At 47.1% G+C, this 586-nt stretch overlaps 1 pseudogene; it reads right to left on the reverse strand.

Annotated features, from left to right (window-relative positions):
* The window catches only part of LOC101999383, a 9,116-nt pseudogene that overhangs the window by 1,301 nt on the left and 7,229 nt on the right, over positions 1 to 586 (reverse strand).

The following is a 586-nucleotide window of genomic DNA, read 5'->3' on the forward strand; positions in this document are numbered from 1 at the left end:
GGACTACAGGCAGACAGGATGCTGCAGTGAGCTGGGACAGCCTCACCCTCTGCCTGCAGAAGGGCATAACAAAACACACTGCTCTGCTGCTGGTGCAGAAAAGCTAACCCGGAGGAACCAGGGATTCCTGTAAAGGATTTTGGAACTGGCAGGAGAGCACATGTTGTATTTGGTTAATAAATCTTTTAAGTTTTCACGGCTCAGATTCTGCACGGCTGTGTTTTCTTTTTCCGGTATGATTATGGAGTTTTCTTTTCAGGTAGCACTGAAGAGTCCAAATAGTTCACGTCAAAACTGGAATCGTTCTGCAGTAAATTCGGTCCTGTTGTCCTGTGTTTCCTCTGGTCCATTTGTTTTGCTTCCTCCCAATGTCCAATCTCTAGTCGGGAGGTTGCACAAAGCAGCACAGGTGGGCTCACCGTCTCAGCGATGGCGCTCGCAATCCCGAAACCAGGCAGCAAGGATTAGGCGGAGGCAATGACATCACAGAAGGCCCTCTAAGCTGCTACTTCTAAAAGTATATTTTCCTGTAGACATCTCCTTTTGTTTGCTGGGTATTTCCTACCTTATAACATTTTTCACCATC

This window comes from Microtus ochrogaster, chromosome 2, assembly GCF_000317375.1.
Source record: "Microtus ochrogaster isolate Prairie Vole_2 chromosome 2, MicOch1.0, whole genome shotgun sequence".
Taxonomy (NCBI): Eukaryota; Metazoa; Chordata; class Mammalia; order Rodentia; family Cricetidae; genus Microtus; species Microtus ochrogaster.